We start from the raw sequence: 6,469 nt of genomic DNA, 5'->3' as shown, positions 1-6,469 counted from the left end.
GGGTTTGGAGGCGGACCCTTCTTAAACGGTTTGGATTTGGGAAGGATGGAGCCGTGCATCCTTGATTGGGCTGACCCCCTTATAAATGCCAAGCAACTGACTCTAATTAGTTCTTTTAGGTTAGTGGGGTTGCTTGTCCTGAAAAGAAGAAATTATGATGCATCCTTCTCAACCTTACATCATGACAATGAAGCTATAATAATAAATGGAACTCATGCATTATTTAAGTATTGAAAAAGATAACATGAAATTAGTTATACATGTGTGTATGTATATATATATATATATATATATATATATATATATGTGAGCATTCAATCATGTACTAGATTTCCTTGAAAAGTACATGCATGATAGTTAAGATGTTGTTTTCTTCCATGAATACTGCATGGCCCGGGATTAGAATGTGAAATTCGAAAGTTGAGGTTTAGAAAATGCAATATTTAATAATTGAAGGATAAAAATTTCAAAAAGAAAAGGAAGGGAGCTAAAGTTCATAGTCAATTCTATAATTTCAGTCTTTTATTGTTTAGTTATTATTCTTCTATAAATTGATTGCCATCTATGCGTGAAAATGAGGAACAATATAGGTAGCTAATTACATAATATTATTATATATTGTAATTAGATAAAATAACAACATTAATATTATCACCAATACTTATTAATAAAATAAAATATTACCATGGGAGGTATAATAGGAAGGGAGGGAAGGGACAAAGTGGCGCGGGGCGCGGGGTGGTGGGGTTCGAGAGGATCCTCGGTGTGTGCCCAAAAAAGCTGTGCGTGGGAGACGCATTTTTGTCTCTACGTGCACACCACACGAGCGGCTCATCCTTCCTTTTGCTAGGGACCTCTCTCTCGGCATCTTCTTTCTTCATCACCATTCACATGATGGCATGATGTCCATATTCCATCATCGATAATGACACAAAACAAATCTTTCATCTCGTACTTCATATCGGATATAATTACGACCCCATCGTCTGTCGGTACAAATTTTTTTTAATGATAAAATAGTATCATATTATAATTTAGACTGTCATAAAATCTTTCAATTCGTATTCATTCTGATGAGAGTCATGTATATATATATAAACATGGAAGTGCATTTGTTTGTTTGAGTTTAGTACTTGTGCTATGGGAACTGGGAGGGCAGCATATATGCCCATTTAAATGAAACAAAATTTATTTTCAAAAGGATGGGGGCTAAATCCACATATGCTATGGCTAGGACCAACCCCTTTTATAATAAATTTACAAAATTACCTTATAAAATCCAATCATATGAGGCTCACTTTTAAATTTACCATAAAAGGGATGGACCGAGGTGTGGATTTAGCCGAAATTTTTTAAAAGAGATGGTCATATATTAGCATAATGATATTATTAATGGCTTAGCAAAGAGCGGAATCCTCGCAAAGAAAGGAGGGCCGATTTCTTGGACCGTCCAATACGTTTATTATTATACGTATTATTTTACTTTTTTGCTAATAAAAAATTACCAACAAAATATTGATTGAGAGTATAAACAGTTTTAATTTTGTAAAAAGAGAAATACAAGATCGATTTCGAAAAAATACACTCATAAAGAGAAAAATAATATTTTAAAATTCAATCTCTCGAAATTACGACTAATATATATCCGAAAATTTCATCCATCAAAAAAGAAAAACATAAAATAATTACATATTGCCTTTTGTTCTTTTGAGATAGGAAAGACGTGGGCCCAGCCCAATATGAAAAAGAGAAAAAGAAGAAAAAAGAGATAAAGGTCAAAAAAGAAGCCAGAAATTGTGTTGGAGGGAAGGTTGAGGTGGACTCTTCCCAATGCCAATGGGTCCCCTCCCTCCCTCCCTCCCCTCTATTCTATTTTTCTCCGGCCCGCCAGAAGGCCCCTAATTAGACCTTTGCGTTGTCTTCACGAGGTCAATTTTTCTATTTTCTTATTCTCCATAAATTTGAAATTTTGTCTTTGTCTCCCTCCTTATTACAATAATAATCGACATTTGTCTGGCCTCCCGCGCCGATTCAAGCAGACTATTCACGCCTATCGTTATGCGCTTATAGGACTGTTCTTCACAACTTTATGTCAAAATATAAACTTAGAAGATCGTAAGAGTACGAGTAAACTCATATGTCATATGGGCTATTTTTCATAATATTTGATCCGAAATTTCGAAATCTCTCTTACAGCTCGAGAGTGAATGAATGAATTAATTGAATTCTTTACGGCGTGTGACATGTGTTAACTGTAAATTTTCTACGATAGAATGAATGTACGCCCGTTCATTATTCGGTGTACCTAAAATATCAGAAGAACTTCATTTTACAAACTTCATGAACCAGCGATGATAAAAATTAAAAGCATAGTTCTTTTTCATATATCTATTCCGATCTAATTAAGCGGAATCCATCCCAACCACCCGCCTAGGGGCCTACTCGGCGGTACCGGGGAAGATGTACCGGCGGCGATTTGCCCGGCTATTATGAGAGTGGGCCTATCTGAGGAAAATCAATCAAACGTCAATTCGGCTCAATCGGTGCAAATTAAATCCGAAATATTTGACTCTTAGCACGTTTGCGTTATGAAAGGGGCGGACCCTTTTTAAATTAAAACGTGTACGTGATTGATTGTGAGGTGGACGCAATATTGTTTGGCTTTTGGAGTACGACGTTTCCCTTTTCTATGTTTCTTCCAACCATTTCTTCCCACACGTGCGGGGCTCTCCCTCAAGTCTCAACTGTACTCGTTATGCACGGCACCGCACCGCAACCTACTCCTTTGGCTATTCCTAAATCCCAATTCTCCGGTACCAACCGATGACCAAGGTAGTCATAATCGAGATCATGGCTAGAAATAACGGGGGTTCCATGAAATCAAATCGTAAAATTATATTTTTATACAAAATGAAAATGGTGCTCACAAAATATTTTTATGACTATATTTGTGAAAATATTTTTTTTGATGTGTATTTTGGCATTCGAAAACATAACGGAATCCGATTAATTCAGTTCGAGCCGGGTCGACCCGCTAAGAGGGTAAAACTCTCATAGTGTTGATTTTCTACATCCACAAGACTCGAATCCGATACATTACTTAAGGAGAACAAGCGCCGAACAGCTCGAATCCACCCATGTTGGTAAAAAAAAAATTTCAAAAATTGAACTTAGCACTCAACATATATATTACTATAATAATATATATCTGATAAAGTAAAATGAATATTTTCTCCTCCTTATGCATTTACATGTCAATTTTGCATAAAAAGTGATGTTAGAGAAAATCATAAATTAATTTACAATTTTCTTTTTCAGTTGGGCATGATATAAATCAATCATAGGATCCAGTTTATTGCTCTCAAATCGGATAACGAGTTGGTAATAAATTAGTTGAATTATTGACTCGTGGAATCGAGTTTCCATTGTTTTTGCTAAATAAAATCGCATTTCTATGCGAGTTTATCAAAATTAAGGTTTTATGACGAGTTATCCAAGTTTGTACGGAAATTTTACAAATTTTGATGAGAGTGCAAGCTCAAGTTCCACATCACAGAAGTTCTGCTATGTCCAAGGTCATATTGCTCGCTTCGGACCTGGCGTTTAGTCCTAAAGAAGTGACGATCGCTCTTATGAACTAGTCGTGACTCTCGTATCTATATCTATATCTATATCTGATAGGAGATATGGTCATTCGTCGAGTTTTACGATGATATATGTCACATGATATCGGTTTTGTTATAGGCTCAACAAACATTATGACATTTTCATGGTTCCGTCTTTCAATTTGCATCATGACCGTTCACACAATGCGCATTTATCCAGTCGCGATGAATGAAGAACGTGGTTGATATGTATCTAAGTTGTAGTTCTTCAAAATAGCTAGCAATTATTTCTCCTTTTGACCCTTTTGTTTGCTTGTAATAATGGCAACTAGCTAGGGTTTGCAATCTTCCCTCGTACAAAAGCAAGATATCATGGGCGCCACTATTTCCTTTGATTGGGTTCCATTTCCCCCTCTATTTTGCCAAATCGAAGGAGGTATATTTATTTATAAAATCAAATTTAACTTAATTTTATTTTACTTTTTTCTCAATTTAACGATATAATCATTATTATTATTTTCAAATTTTCTCTTATACTTTTTCATTATGTATCATTACAATTAATTTTTAATACTAAATTCTCTCAATTATTCAACTTTTTTTTCTCAATTTTAATACTTTCTTCTCAATTCAACAATATAATCATTATTTTTTATTTACTTTTTCAAATTCTCTCACATACTTTTGTTTTCATATTTTCAAATCAAACTAAATAAAACTTAACTGTTTCACTTTTCTTTAGGTGTTCATCATTTTCGTTTTTCTGCAATTATGTATGTCCCAAGTGGGAAAAATTAATAATTGATCAATTTCCACGTGACTTGGTTATTCTTTTTCCCGAAGAAAGGATTGCTCCGATTTTGTTTTTGTTTTTTTCCAATTGTGATAATAAATTCACGAATCTAATATAAAAAAATAAAAATTTAAATAAAGAATCATAAATAATTTCATCAGTAAGAATCGAATATAAAATCTTTTAATTCCTAAATAAGATGAGTAACCTGCACCACGTCTTTCTTTTTCAATTAGGGCAGGAAATTTGCACGAGTGGAAAGGGGGGGAAGAAATTAGTAAAAGAAATGTCCCTCACCTCTCTATTGAGCTTTAGGATTGGCACATGACTTAGCTGTGAACGATGATCTATATGTCTCAGATTAATTCGATGTTTTTCAGCCGCGAAGAGAAGAATGAGGATAAAATGTTCTCGGGTTAAGATTTCTATTGTTGAGATAATATAAATTATGCTATAAATTAATGACTTTTTTTTTTATAAATAATCTTAAATAATGTCTCTTGTGTAACGCATCAGTGTACCCTTCTCTTTAGGCCTCGGAGCACCTTAAGTGCCTCTCCTCCATGAACCTCACCCCATTCCCAATCGATGAATTACAATTGCGAAATTGTCTTCATTTCATTTCTTAATTTCCATAGCTTTGTTCATTTGGAAATAGATATTCATCCATGTCCACATCTCGGGCCTTTGTTAGTTTTCTCGTCGGCATCAATTTCCTGCCCAAATCTTGCATAATTTAAAATCCAACGGGGAGTTGAAAGCATGTCAACTCTTAGCAATTTCTTTATCCATTATCTACGAGATATTTACTTTATAAATATCATTAATTTGTAAAGTCCAACTCATTTAGAATAATTTAATCGATAAAAAAAATGATGTAACGGATTCTCGACAGTAAACCCGCGCCCAAAAAAAAAAAAAACTATTTGTAGTCCACCTTATATGATTTAATTAATTTCACGGATGAGATATGATAAATTCATGCTCATCTGTTTATGTTGTCCCTTTGTGCGAGTTTCATGCACCTGTGTTTGTTAGCTTAGTTCACTTCAGGGGTTTTAAATCTTTGATTTTCTTTTTTTAATACAAAATTTTGGATTTTATTATAAAAAAAAATGATGGGTCAACGGATTAGGAGATGCTCAATCTCACGTATGCTTGGCATTTTTAGAGATTATATTGCAAGATTTAATAATTCTCGTCCTTACTCAGAAAAACTAATGTACCAATTAACAGGAAAACATATATGGGTGCAAGAGAATTCTCTAGCAAGACTGAACCAAGTTAATCGAATCGTATGGGATCGATCACGTGTATGTCACAATTCGATGTATTATAGCACGGCCGAGCCAAGCATCAGCACTCTCGAGATGAGAACTATTGTTAAATTACTCGAGATCGAAGTGGAGCTTGTACTCGAGAGGTGATCCTTTAATCTTAAGCGCTCCAGCACAGGCTCGAATGAGCTCTTCTTTCAGTTGAAGGCTCTTAGTTGTGCTCGGCCCATTCGATCCAAGTCCATTGAGCACCACTCTCCTAATTGTCATCTTCCTTTGGGTAAAATCCCATGTCCGAAGCCCAGACTAGGCTTTCGATCCGAACATGGCAACGTAACGATAGTTCTAATAAGGTCCTGATATCCTTACGAGCTTCGAGAGCTCGAGCCGGACTCGAGTGTTTACCAGACTGAGCTTGAGCAGCTCCGCTCATCCTACATCCTACCGGAAATTCGTAGGCAGGTTAGCGGTCCCGTCCTTTCAGTTTAATTGGGCCATACATTGAAGCCCGGTTTGGCCCACAAAGCCCAAACTGGGCCCCGACATGCAAGTTTTCAAAGGCTATGCAAAGCCCGGAAAGATTTCTTTAACCAGAACTGAAGGGATTCCGCTTCTGATATGGGCCTATTGGGCCCTCATTGTTTGCTCCTACTGATTTATCGAGACAACCATACTCAGGGATCCATTTATTTACTGGACAAACCACTTCGATATATATATATATATATATATATATATATCTTTCGTTTTATAGTGATATACAATAATAAACATCAATAGTGTAATTAATTATA

Source organism: Punica granatum, chromosome 7 (assembly GCF_007655135.1).
Source record: "Punica granatum isolate Tunisia-2019 chromosome 7, ASM765513v2, whole genome shotgun sequence".
NCBI classification, from domain to species: domain Eukaryota; kingdom Viridiplantae; phylum Streptophyta; class Magnoliopsida; order Myrtales; family Lythraceae; genus Punica; species Punica granatum.
The sequence above is the reverse complement of the archived record's forward strand: the minus strand, read 5'-3'. Positions refer to the sequence as shown.